This window comes from Crotalus tigris, unplaced genomic scaffold (assembly GCF_016545835.1).
Source record: "Crotalus tigris isolate CLP2741 ecotype Arizona unplaced genomic scaffold, ASM1654583v1 scf7180000018064.1731613, whole genome shotgun sequence".
In the NCBI taxonomy this organism is placed as follows: Eukaryota; Metazoa; Chordata; class Lepidosauria; order Squamata; family Viperidae; genus Crotalus; species Crotalus tigris.
The window spans coordinates 675,001-688,904 of record NW_024096804.1 but is presented as its reverse complement, the minus strand read 5'-3'; the positions used below and the strand labels follow the sequence as shown (position 1 = coordinate 688,904).

The window sequence follows — 13,904 nt, the reverse complement described above, 5'->3', positions numbered from 1 at the left end:
ACAGCCTTGAGTTATTTATAAAAATAAATAATAAATATAAATAAGTAGAACTCTGAAAAATAGAGGATATCATAGCCAGTGGTGTTTGGAATTTCAGGTTTGCTTATAAGAACATAGGTGAATAAACAAGATCAAAGAACAACTCAGACACTAATTGAAGACTTTAAACATGCGTATAGTTTTACTGTCCCCAAAACCCTTCCTATTCATATTATACACTCAGAAATGTTTCTCCAGTAAGCAAAGGATGGCACATTCCAAGTATAAGAGCTCCTTACGAGCACCTCATATTATCTGTTTCAGTTTGTTAAGGCTGGAACACAATTATCTCAGTTACACATTAAATATTTGTGAACACTATGAGTTGTACTAAATTATTTCTGCATTTATAACCAGAACTATGATTATATTAGTTATTGCCTTTTTAAAAGGAATTAATAGTATTCCAAAGGATGACATTGCCATATTCATAAGCTAATTCAGTACTTACTATAGCTGCACGTTTTCTTTGTTCATCTAGTCATTCCTTTTTAAGCTTTTCATTGCTGTTAATACAGTCTTAAGGAAAATAAATAAGAAGAGCTGACATTTCTTAATTATTAAAAATAATTCCTTGGTTTCAACAATATATAGTGATTTTTTTCCAATGGCATTGTAAGACATAAGAGAATCTAATAAGGATATTAAACCCAATCTGTAGGAGAACAGAGAGAGTTGCCTAAAAAAGGTGCTGTTGTTTAAAATATTCCTAAGAAATTGGCTCATCAGAATTCTTTTTTAAATTTTTTTTTACCAAATGTTGTTTATATAATCCTTAACAGTATAGTGTTGTTCCCTGATTGTGGCTGTCAGTATGGCAAACACGTGGCTGAAAAATTGACACCATTGATCCGTAAGGTGTTTGCACTAGTTTAGGTACTTTTGCTATATTGGCAGTTCTATTATTTATGTTGACTATGAATTTTAAAATCTCAGGTCTGTTCATAAAGTCCGTAGAGTTGACAGACAGTTTGTGAGGATGGGTATGTTTTATGTGTCTTAATCTTTTTGCTTTGGGATTTGAAGATTTTAATAGCTGTGAGAAAATATACAAGCATGGTGAAAATAGGACAGTGGGTTAAAAAAAATCCTGTTAGGAAAATGGAGCATAGTTTCTGAACTCAAGAGTCGGTATGTTATGTGGAGGTTGGTTGCTACAATAAGGCTTCTTTCATACAGGTGTGTTTATGCCCCAGGCTTGCTGGCCACAGTCCATTACATTTACAGAAGCTGAATTAAACAATAACTATCACATTGCAAAAGGAAGGGGGTGGGTGGGAAAGGTGAGCGTCAAAGGAGATGCCTAAGAGCTTTGTTAGGGCCAAGAAAAACCCTGTTGCAGTTGTCAGAGCTTGTTGATGTTGCAGAGAAGGGCACATTTTTTTTCTACTGGATTTTGTGGTTCTGCCTTAGGAAAGAAAGTAAAATAGAACGGAAGAACAAAGTCCTCCTCTATAAATCAGCAGCTGCTCCTTGCCAGATCAAAGGAGTGACATTTTTGCTCCTGGACTACTTGTCCACTTTAGGTGCTTGACAGACAGCTAACAGCTGGTCTGCTATACAACATAGGAGAATCAGGCTACATCTTCTTCAGAATAGATGACAGACTAATCAGAGATACCCATAGTATAGGCCATGGACACTTTGATTGGTCCAGATATTATTTAGCAGATTATTTCAAAACATCCTTCTGTATTTGATAATGCTAGTTTTAAACATAGTTACGATCAAAGCAATGTATAACCTCATCAAATAATGTCATACTAATTAGAAAGCAAACTGACAGCTGTGCAAATGAATAGTCATTTCTATTTGTTCATATAAAACAGAATCCTAATGTGATTGGGTGGAAAGTTAAGCTTAGCTGAGGGTAGCTAATAAAGTTTATTTCAGTATATATTTTTGATGAACTATTGAAGTCTAATCAAATTCAGTGAGGCTGAGTTCCAAAAACTGCCTAGAAAGAGAGAAGCTTTATCTCTGTCGGTGACCAGCAAAAAATGTCATTTAGGTGTAGCCTAAATGCTTCAAAAATTCATAAATTAACAAACAAAAATAACAGGCTACATTATGCATATAGCAGTTACTTAACCATAAGATTTTTAGAAGTTGTGTTCCTCTCGTATATCTCTTACATTATATCAAAAAACTGCATATGAATAATCTTCTGGCATTAAAGAAACGCAAGAGACATTACTCTGAAAATCATAACCTACTGAAATGTTTTGTCCAATGGCAACAGATGTAATTACATTCACACAGTAGTGATTATTAGCATTCAGAATTACAGGGAAAATTTAAATTTAAAAATGTATGGGTTAAAAACTCGAAAGCTTATAATACAAATCAGTCTGTTATTTTCCGTAGCAGCAGTTCTATATTACAATTTATATTAGGGTACTTACTTATTTACTTATTAATTACTTATTTCTGCTTATCTACTCATTGTTAGAATTCACAGTAAATTTATAATTATATCCACTATATTTTAAAATGGATAAAATTCAGTTTATAGCTATTTAAGGTTATGGTCCTAAGCTTATTTTTCTGGGAGTAAAAGTAAACTTGAGCAGGATTGCTTTATTATATTTTAAGACGAGTAAAATAAGCCATAATAGCAGATAGACGGACAGGACAAGACAGGACAGACCAGACCAGACCAGACAAGACCTTAGAATTAATTTTGTTTCACAGAATATTGAACAACATGTATATTGTACTCATAAAAGATCTGGAAAGTCAGGATGCTATACCAATTTCTTGGAATTAAATACTATCGAATGGTGGGTTTAGTTCTAATATGCCCTGGATTGCACTGCACACCAGGAGTAGCTTTGTCTGTCTCCAGTGATTACTGCGATCAGAATACTATGGTTTGGCTCCATCTCATGGCTTCCTAGTATATATATTGGTAAAGGTCAGTAGCAACTTTTTGATCTGATGTTATATGAAGTATTGATACAAGCTATGGTGGGAAAGGCATATGAAATTTAATATAAATACAGTTTGTTGTTGCTTATTTAAATTCAAATGTGCATGTTTAAATACTTAACCTTAAAGTGCATTTTATACCTGCACGAATGTTCATTACTGGGTGTCTTTTTCAAGTATCTACTGTACTATATATTAGTAAGAATGCAGTCAAATATGACAAACATGGAAATTTTCAAATATTAATGATGCAATTTGAAGTTCAGCCGAAAAACACTGGCTTTCCAATTTCATTTTATTTGCATGTAACCAAAATCAGTTTTTCCATTCACTGATCTGACTTTGTTATATGAAAATAATTAGTTTGTTTTCTTGAGATGTATGTACAAGATTTCAGTACAGATTTTAATTGTTGCTAGTTTTTTTTAAACCACTAAAAGCAAAACAGTATCTTACTGTGTGTGAGAGAAAGAGGTTGCCACAAAACTATAATAAATATAATTTTGTGATAATTTCTCTCTCTGTGTCTATTTCTCTCTCTCTCTCTCTCTCTCACACACACACACACACACACTCACACACAGAGCAATCCAAAACAAAAAATATATAATTTTAAAAAGCTAATAACCACATTCTCAAGCAGAAACAAATAATTGCAAAACCATAACTAAATCAATAAATAAAAATACTAGAAAAAATATTTGCAATGCTTTAGCAAGACTGGCTGCTAGATTCAATAGAATATTCAATTTTGCATTATAAGTGGCTATAGTGAACACTGTGGGAGGCACCTGATAGTACCAAAGTTGAACTTACCCATATTATGGCATAATAATGGTATTTTTAAAGTTGTTTTTTTGTTGCAGATAGATATGAATCCAAGATGATCCTAATAAGTACAATCAGTTTCAGTACTATTTACTCATAAATGACAATACATATTGATAGAAATAAAACTCAACTCCTGTGCAATAATAATGATGTGTAAGAGACCAAGATTTGGCAAAAAAAAATCTTGTTAAAAGAGAAAAATGTATTATTGAACAGTCAAACCATCTTCAGATTAATTAGAAAAGAGTGCTTTTTTTGTTAGCTGAGTAGTGACTGCCTCAAAAAATGCATCCTCTATAAAAATTAAATCTTACTGGCAATGTGGAAGGCCAGTGGTGATGCTTTCAACAACAATTTCTATTGTACTCATGAGTAATTGACTACCATGAAGAAGAGGATGTACATAAAATAGCACTCTTCCTGACAATGGCCAGAGGAGATCCCCTTGGTGTGCAGAATACATGTATTCCTGATGAAGAAAGAAATAACTAAATCTGTATTGCAAAAATAAAATAAGGTCTATCATGTGTTGCAAAAAAGAAAGTATGAAAGATTTATCATCAGATCAGGCCTACAAAACAAAAATGGGACAGTTAAATTTGTAATAGGTCTGAAACTAGAAAATAAGTCTTATGACTGATATAGTGAGTCTTTCATGAATTATGAAGTTGTTTTCAGAATAAAAAATAAGAGAGTGCAAGACTGTTTACTTAATCAGGTGAATTTGTCCTTAAAGCACTATTGAGACCATTCATAATACTGGTGCTTTATTTTGAACATACCTCACAGGTCCATAGTGCATATCAGAAAGGTCTATGATCTTGAAATTCATACAGACATCCATTGAGCCATTGCATGTGCCAACAAATTGGAGGCCATTAAAGCAGATGAATTTCTTGAGAAGGCTCATTAAATAATCATATACATAGGAGCATAATCTAGATGCTTTCAGTTTCCCTTGTCTGAAATTTCAGAATGTAAAAACCTGTTTTTCCGAGATCAATGCATCATCATATTTTATGAATTATATCTTATAATTTTAGCTCACTTACATGAAGGCCACATAGGGATTGAGAAATCCAAGAGACATGCAGAGACATCCTGAACTGTTTTACTATGACCAACACCAACTGTCTTAACTCCAACACCGAATAGATTGCTCAATCTTGTTGTTGTTTATTGCGAAGTCGTGTCCGACCCATCACGACCCCATGGACAATGTTCCTCCAGGTCTTCCTGTCCTCTGCCATCTTCTGGAGTCCATTTAAGTTCACACCTACTGCTTCATTGCTCAATCTATGGGTTGTCAAATATTTTTCTGCTTCCCAGTGGAAGCCTTTAGAGATAAGAAGTTTCCTTTGACTGCATGGGAAAAGGCAGGCAGTGGCTTGGCATTACATGGTAGACTTTGTTGTGATAATAGACCACTTTTAGAATTATCTGGAAGTAGCTTAACTATAGGACTTATTAACACAAATAACTATTTGCTAAATACAACATATCACAAGTTCTGATAATCGATCATAGTCTATAATCTGCAGATGTTGAGTTGGAATAGTAGAATCTAATAATCATCACTCCTGAAAAAGGCTACAGAGTCTGAAGAAGATCATTATTTTCTTCTTATGAACTACATTGTAGATTCTTTGTAGTATGGGAAGTCCCTAGCTGAGAACACACACAAACACAAATCTTGCCAGCCTTGTCTCTTTATCCATTCTCATTAGATGAAAGTGTCAGACTGAATGTCCAAAAAATTTAAGGATTCAAAGTGATGCCGCAAAGTTCACAATTTGAAATAGGATTAGTACAGATTTTTCAATATAAATGAAGAGATTTTCTTCTAGCTCCCTTTGAAAACATGAACATGCAACAGTCTAGAATTATCAGCAGAAAGCTAAGAATAATCAATATCAACTGAAGAAGGACAAAATATATAGATGCCACTATATTAGTTCCACAGAGTAGACATATAATCAAAAAGCAAAACGGACTAATTAAATAGTGTTAAATTTTGGAGGTTATATTGTTATAGAAAGAAAGAGGATTGTCAGGAAGTTTCTTTTTCTGTCACGTCAGAGTTGAACCTAAGTTGTTCTTAATAAATGTAACATTGTCTCTTTGTAAATAGAAAATATGGTTTGATCCATGAGAACCTCTAACTTTGGAAGATTAGTTTCAGGAAAATAAAGCCTTATTCTTTTTTATCTTCTGTTTTTTATTCAATATCCTTTTGGTTTCTAATGCATTTAAATGACAAGCAGCTTTTAAACGTAGTAGAAATCTGTTTCAGAATTGGTTGCCCAAGATAGCAAAGACAATTTAAAATATATTTTGTTTTCAATAGATACTGCTCAAAATAATGTTGCCCAAAATATCAAAGGTAGTTTAAACCTGGTAACATGGATAGTTAATTATGTTTAGTGTAAAGGATGAAATAGCAACTAATGTTAATAGATTTTAAGTGAGTACTTTATAATCAAGATTTGAGATATTTTAGGCAATAAACAGAATGTTTGCTAGTTGTTAAGGAAACTCAGCTTCCCCCATTCATTTTGCCAGCCAGAAGCCAACTGGAAGGTCGCAAATGGTAATCACGTGGTCCTGGGCACTGCAAGCAAGCACCCAATTTTTTATCAGGTGATCATGCAGACGCTGTGAGGATTGTAAATGTGAGCACCTGTTGTACATCACTTCTTTTCAGTGCCATTGTAACTTCAATTGCTTGTTTAAATACATGGTTGTAAGCTGAGGACTATTTGTACCTCCTGCCTTCTGAAACAAAAGAAAATCGAGGTTGTCTTTCTTCTGTGTTACATACTTTATATTGTGGAAGACTGCTCCGAATTATCTCATTTCAAGAATAAGTAATACTATTTTCTTCAATCTCTCTGTAGTTTGTAGTAGTCTAGTCACCCTCAATGCAAAAAGATTTTTCAGAATCTTTTTTTAATTTCTGTGAATCATTCTTAAAGGATTACACCCTCTGAAGGGGGTATATGACTAAAGCTGAATAAAGCAGAATGATTATTCCTCATGATTTAGAAATTACTCTTTGGTTGATGGAGCCTAGTACTTTAATTTGCTTTTAAAAGAAACATATAATGGACTGGATTCACATTCAGCTTGCAATCCACTATTATTTCAGGACTTTTTCACAAGTACCATTGCCAATCAGGTATCTATTGTCATATACAGGTACTTTTTGACTTTTGTTTCCTTGGATCTATTAAATTTCATTCTGTTACGTTGGGCTCATTTCTATGCTCTACTAAGATCAATTTAATTATATTTCTTTCTGAGTATTAGTTATACCATCCAATTTTCATTATTTGGAAATTTGATAAGTATTCCTTTTTTTCTTTATCCAAATAATCAATTATGATTTTGAAGGCTGAGGGGTCAAGGACCAAGCTTAGTATCATCCCACTTGATATTTCTGTCCAGCTTTATGAGGAACCATTAATGACTTGTAATATAGTGAATATTAACTGCTCTTTAATCAGATATTGATTAATTTTCCTCTTCTTTCTCATTAAAACTTACAGTTTTATATGAACTGTTTGAGATCTCTGGAACTGCAATAAGGCTTTGTTCTAGAAGAAGAAGAATCAAACTAACAATTTAGTATTCTAGATGCTCCTCACTTTGTTCTTAATTGGCTCCAGAGATCTCAAAAAATGTGGATACAAGATACAGTAATTGAAGGAAATAGATTTATATTAATATTCTCAAACATTATCTTAAATTTAGCTTCAGGTTTTTTTGACCACTGCAGAGAGGTCAGGAATCCCAGTGTTGCTGGGTGTTTGGGCCATGCTAAACTAAAAGTGATATTCTTCAGATCACTGGTCATCTGTGTAGTATCGTGCTGAATACTATCTTTATTTATTTATTTATTTATTTATTTATGAGACTTATATACTGCTTTAAGTGCAAGCACTCTCTAAGCGGTGTACACCAGTAAGCAATGTGTGTATGTATGTATGTATGTGTATATATATATATATATATATATATATATATATATATATATATATATATTTACATTGCCCCCAACAATCTGTGTCCTCATTTTACCTACCTCGGAAGGATGGAAGGCTGAGTCAACCTTGAGCCGGTGAGATTTGAACCGCTGACCTGCTGAACACAGTCAGCTAAAGTGGCCTGCAATACTGCACTCTAACTGCTGCGCCACCTCGGCTTTACTAGAAATTTTCTTAAAAATTGACACTTGTGCAAAAGTTGCAATAATTTCATGGAGACGTTGTGATGGTAAATGAAGATGCCCATCATTTCAAGGACCACTGAGACCATGCAGTATATTCCATATGGATTATATTGATTATAGATGTTGAATCACTGCTTATTATCACATTGCGAGTTACATTCCGAATTGTTAGTTCATTTGTATGAATATCTGCTTTAAATGTGAAGAAACCCATTTAACAAATTGCAGGTTCTATATGTCAAAACAAGTAGTTTTAGTATTTTCTTCCTAATCCCTTCTGAAATTTAAAATGAAGAAAGAAAGGATTTATAAGGAAAGCAAAGAAGGATTATCAGATAGATTTACTTGATCAGGACTCCAGCATATATGTGCATGGTGTGTATCTATAATTGCAGAATTATCAGATCCTATAATCTAACAATTTAATTCATTTCTTTGAAAGATGGTGTATTTCTGTCTCTAAACAAAATGATTAACACACAAACGACTGACACATTTTTTTTTTAATCATGCTATCATACCCTAAAGGCTAACATATCTTAAACATGTAAGTTAAACCTCATCTTAGTGGGTACCAGGTTTTGGCACCTTTATGAATTTCACTGAAGTATCCATTTTCTTTGTCTTAACTGGCTTGTTGATCATGCAGTTGCATTCATAAAGGATAATGTTTCTTAAAGCACTCAGAAACTTGGAATCAATTCATTGCTATCTGCCTCAGGATCTGAAACACAGGACTATCTTCTAATACTATCATTCAAAAAGACCTTTAACATAGTATAACCAGCTAGAGCAGAAGAAAAAAGTATTATGTCCCATGTTTTCTACATGCTCCTTGACACTTCACAGCTTCATAGTCTTCGCCATTTTAGTAGCTGATACATAAAGCTCTTATTGTATGTTTAGAAAGAAATATCCCCAGTTCGGCTTGCTATGTAATCATCTCCCATAACACTGTGTACCCTCCCTTTCCGAAGACTTTCACCCTGCTCCTCAATGGGGGGGGGGGGAGAAAATGGCTTGCCCAAATCTAAGAACCACTGACCTAGGGCTTCTACTGTTTCCTCACAAAATATCTGTTGAATCAATTAACAACTCACACAGAGATACATCTTGTGCTAGACTTCTAAACTTATAGACAAATCATTTGATACATTCTAAGTTATATACAGATCTTATGTGTGTTAGGTACACATGCATTAACTAGATCCAGAAGCTTTATCTTAATTTTCATTTCACCATAACCTGTTCCATTTGCTAATATTAAAGTGAGAATAGGCTTATTAATTGTAAATGATTATAAAAGCCTGTTCTGCATCTCTTTGGTGAAAGGATTATGAATTGCCTGAGTGTTCTGTATTGTGTAAATGCTCTTTTTTTGAAGGGGGGGGGAGAAGAAGCTTGGGAGGTTGCCTTCTTTTTAAATTAATGTATACACTCTGACCAGTTTCTAAAGATATGACCTCTGTGTGACCTCCTTTAACCTTCCCCTTAATTATTTGTTTGAAGACAGAGTAGTGTTCTCCTACTGAGAATGAAGAACCCTAATGCATTGCAGTTTTTTGGGTAAGAGAGAGTTGCAAGGAAGTAGAATGGGACAAAAACAAGAGGACCACCAGAGGTAAATAATAGAAAGTGGTTGGAAGTGAAATAAAAACTGAAAAAGCAATTTAATTTACCTTATGAATTGCCTTATGAATGAAAGTTGAAAAAGCAAAGGTCGGTAAAGCTCAAAGTAGAGGAGAATCTGTTGTGTGTTACCAGTCCCAGTACAGTATGTGCTTCTTTAGTTCTGTAAACCTTGCCATCTGCATACATCATTAAAAGCTCATTGAAAAGAAAACAGTCTTATCAGGCTTTTCTGCTAATCTCTTTTGGCATTAAGTTCAGCTGATAAAAGGCATGCTGGATGTAGAAGCTCAGGTCAATTTCAGTTTGGTCAGTGTGGCAACTTATTGGAAAGGAGCTAAGGAAAATGCTATCAAAGTTTTTTTGTCTTGAAGGAATACAGAAATATGGAAGTCAGAATATTTTGTTTAACTAGAGTGGCAGAAATTATTCTCTATAAAAATGAACTATAAAAGCAGTAATTTATTCACTGAAAATTGCTTTTGACTAATTATAAATATTTTTTCCACACTTGAGGTAGAGGATGTTTGCCTTTTCCACATCATGTCCCAGCTGGGATATACAAACACATACAAGAGATAGAGTTTTCTGGAAGTTGAGTTATGACAATTGGACTTCACTGCTTATCCGAGTAGCTTCTTCAGCTTTGGATAAGCAGCAAAATGTTTTGAACCAAAAAGAAAGAAGTCCAGTTGCCATGACTCAACTTCCAGATCATTCTACCTGATGACTGAGAATCTTCCTCGACCAAGAGGTAGAGTTGTATGCACTGCCCTGACTCGGTTTTTCTGTTCATGTTCCTTCTAGATTGAACAACAAGGCTGAAGGGGAATTCTGCTTCCATAAACTTGAATATGGGTATAACTCTTAATTGTGATTGGAAATATTGAGGCATACCCAGGCTTAAAGCTGCTCCTGTCTTGTGCTCCTTCCAGCTTATCTATAAGCCATCTTAAGAAAATCCTGTCCTGACTGAGACACTTTGGCAACAACTTCCAAGGTATTCAGTCCAGACAGCAGGCTGCCAAATCCTTCAATGGATAGTTCTCCTTTCTATTCCAGGAAAGCAATTGTCCTCATTTTCCTTTTCATGTGTGGAGACAGACAGACAGACAGATTCTTCTACATGCATGTTTGTGTATCTACATATATAATATGTAGATATGCACATATATACCTATCAAAGTTAAATAGAATTTATACATACAAAGATAAAATACCAAAATTCCCAATAACAAAAAAAATATTATGGCCCTTTTCTTTTCTATTATCTTTTAGGACAACTGTATACCAGTGGTGCTATAATAACATAATGGGTAAAACCCTTGCCCGGCAAACAAATGTTTTTTGGTTCACAATCACACTCAAGCAGAAATATGTGGAATTTGCCTTTTATTTCTTCCCTGAGTTTATATTGTGACCTATGCTTTTTAAAAAAAAATAAGTTCAGCAGTATATCATTTCAAAATCATTTTAATAATGCAAGATAGAAAATAATCACCCACAATTCTTAAAGAGCCCAAATAATCTAGGACAGTGGTTCTCAACCTTTTTAATGCCGTGACCCCCCAACCGGTTGTAAGTTGAGGACTACTCAACCGGTCATAAGTTGAGGACTACTCAACTGGTGCAGCACCATTTGCAGAATGGGACTTTTGGCGGGCTCAGCAGGGCAGAGACAGCCTGGACAATTCCTATTGGCTTTTGAAAGCCAATAGAATTATACTCTATTCAAGAGAATCTATTCTATTGGCTTTCAAAAGCCAATAGAATAAAAGGGAGTAGCACAGCTAAGGAAAAGGGGAAAAAAATGGCGGACTGCATTGTTTGGCGACACCCGTGAAATGGTCATTCGACCCCAAATGGGGTCCCGACCCACAGGTTGAGAACCACTGATCTAGGAGCTATTTTGGGAGTGGAGTGAAGCCCTTTTCCTTCAGTTAACTAGAAAATGGATGAAAACACGCACTGCTAGATTTTTAAAAGAAAAAAAAAACAGAGGACAAATAGGAATCTTAGAGAGCAATAATATTAAAAAAAAGAAAAAGCTGGATTTCAAACTAGCAACCTTCTATTTAGAAGACAAATGTAATAGCCATTGTAGATCTGAAAAATATTGGAGACTATAATAAGCACTGACTAATTTGAAGAGCATCCCTGCCTCAGTGAAGTAGCTAATGAATTCCAGGTGTTAGCTTGTAAGAAATTGAAGTGCTTTATCCCAAATGGACAGGAACATTCAAGGTGATATAGCATGAAAAAGTGTACTTCAGAAGTGGAGCAGAAAAATGTGCCCTGAGGTCCCTTTGATGATGAGTGTGGAATTAACAGAGGCAGCATCCCTCTAGAAATGTTTGCTGACCCATTCTGACAACAGGGCAGCCATGCAGTTAGATAAATCCTTGCTTTATCAATGTTCCTAATTATCTAATAGTTCTGTTTTCATTCAAGCAAGGTAGAAGCCCTATTCAAGCCTTGCTGAAGAAAGTGTGGAATTAGCAGATCTGGTTCACTTGGAGACCTTGAGAGTAGGGCCAATGAAGGCCCTTTAATATTTTATATTAATATATTTTGGTATATAATAAATGATCATATTTGTGTCCGTGTATATTTATATTAATATTTAATACATGCTACATATATTGCAGGAAAGTGGATTTGAAATTGTGGAAGAAATGTGGTATTTGCAGCCCAAGTGCTTAATGTTAAAGCAGATTAATTTGATAAATGAGTTTATCTGTATTAAATACTGGCCTTATTTAAAGCTTGTTGAACATTTCTGTAAACTTTTGTGTGGTGTGCACTAATTCTTACTGAAGTTCCGTTAGACAATGGACATGTTTAGTATTCACAAGTGGGTTACACAAGACCCTAAAGTTCATGCTTATTTGCATTTCTAATACTGGATGAAGCTTAAAATACTAATGCTAGTCCTTCCATTACACAGAGTGAGGTGAATGCCTCAGTCAGCTGATTTTCAGTATCTTGAAGATTAGGATTTTACAGCCAGAGGATACAGGACTATATGAAACAATCCTAAGGTCTTGGGTGCAGCTTTTTCTAAGATATCACATATTTATAACTGTTAATGTAACATAGTAGGGAGGAATTATATGGTATAATCATATTAATTATCTTCAGTGTTATTTAAGAAAAAATATTTTGGGGCTTAGATTTATCATCATCTTTTTACCTTGTCCAATGCTATAGATGCTTTCTTTTTTTGGTCCTTTTGAGTCAATGTCAACTAGTCCCTGCAATTTTCTTGTTTGCCATTATCTTTTTCCTAGGACTGAGAGAGAGTAACTGGCCCAAGGTTGTTTATTTTTTTGTCTTTGTACCTAAGGTGAGACTAGAACTCACAGTCTCCCAGTTTCTAGCCTGGTGTTTTAACCACTGCACCAAATTGGCTCTCAGGCATATGGGTTAAAACTCTGTCTCAATTTTGTATTTGTAAAATGGTGACTTTGGAAAATACAATGTACTAGGCATACTGCATATCCTCCAGAGTGGCATCTGTCATGGTATATAAGATGTAGCTGCCAGATCATGTCTACCAAACTCTAGAGATGCCATCTGGTGGTCATCCTGAGTTTTGAAGTCCAGATCTGGTCGGCCTATCCAACAAACTACTGAAGGAGCACATCTTAAACCAAATAAATGTACAAATGGATATTGGATAAAGAAGCTAGGAAATTATTATTTCTTTAGTTGTTTAGTTTTTATTTACTTATAGAATGTATTTTTATAAGTGTTAAAATAGACTGGCAGTTCTGGGGCCTGTGTTCACTGTCTTGAGGAAATCCGAGGGCAGTCCTGTTGAACATCACTATTAAGGTGCTATAAAAGGCAAAGAATATGCATCAAAATAAAATAAAGTAAAATAAACATACCTTGTAAATGATGGCATGAAGTAACCTACTCAATTAATTTTTGGAAGTGAAGAATCATTGTCTCAGGGTTAACTTGAACCAAGATTAACTGATGTGGGTTGTTACGCATTAACTTAATGGGGAAATATGCAAGCATTTATTTTTGAATTATCCACAAAATTAAATCCAGACTTCCCTTCCTAAATAATGGGTTTGCCTGATGTTCGGATGACTTCAGTGCTGCTTTAGTTATGGTACCTGATTGGAGAAGAAGTTATTTCAGGACTAATATTAAACACATGTACCTGCAAACTCCCTCTTTCTGTCAAGTTGAAAGGTGCCCGAGTTTATGGTTGGAAGGTGCCCTGTGC

At 34.6% G+C, this 13,904-nt stretch overlaps 1 protein-coding gene across 5 annotated transcripts in view; it reads left to right on the top strand.

The window, feature by feature from the left end:
- The window catches only part of MEIS2 (Meis homeobox 2), a 243,218-nt gene that overhangs the window by 223,163 nt on the left and 6,151 nt on the right, over positions 1 to 13,904 (top strand). The window lies entirely within an intron of this gene.